Source organism: Barbus barbus (genome assembly GCF_936440315.1).
Source record: "Barbus barbus genome assembly, chromosome: 39".
Taxonomy (NCBI): domain Eukaryota; kingdom Metazoa; phylum Chordata; class Actinopteri; order Cypriniformes; family Cyprinidae; genus Barbus; species Barbus barbus.
The window spans coordinates 17,596,891-17,597,799 of NC_136717.1; positions in this window are offsets into that span (position 1 = coordinate 17,596,891).

Sequence of the window (909 nt, forward strand, 5' to 3'; positions counted from 1 at the left end):
GTTTCTGAAAGTCTGTAAACCATTGTTTGAAAAGGAAGGATTACAAGACTGCTAATTTTTGAGTTATATAACAATAATTTATTATTCTTTTTTTCCCTCATGTAGCACACCTAGAACACATAGACCTGGCTACAAATTTGTTTTACACATCAAAAAGAGACTTAAAAACATGACAGCAAGATTACTCAAGGTGTCTCTTCACAACCTGTGGTAGAAAAATGAGCCTCTATACAAGGCACAATGAGAGTGGTAGAAACTCCTTGTTTAGCGCTTGACTGAGACACAGACTGGGTCATTTGGCATTATAAAGATGGAATAAGATAACTTATTAGACTCAAAAATATAAATAATGTTCATACAGAACAGTACAAAAATCGTACGTATTGTATACAATACCATTAAAATGGTAACATCGTGCGGTATGTCATACGACTCTTGTAAACCCATTAAACTGCAATGAAGACCTTAAGCCATGAAGATCTTAATAAGAACAGTTACAGATATTTACATTTCAGATTTAAAAGATGTAATGGCAGCAAAATCCGATATTCAAGTACTGTATTTTATATCGCATGAAAACTTGCCATTTATAAAATACAAATGCAAATGCATGGAAAGAAACACTACATTAAACCACAATGTAGTGTGTAAAATCCTATTAAAACCGTCTTTTATACATTCTAGTACGAAAACACAGCGAGGTCTGTAACGGTAGTGTCAACTTGTCAGCATATCAAAAGAGTTTTTTAAACATTCACATTTCTTGAAGTCTTGAGTTTAGTTGAGTTTTCACAAAGTATTACTCAGTTTCACAAAACATGAAAAATATCTGCATCTTCACCTTTATAAAATGGCCACTTGGAATGAGGCAAGTACATAAACCGAGACCACCTGGAGTCATGCTTTTCC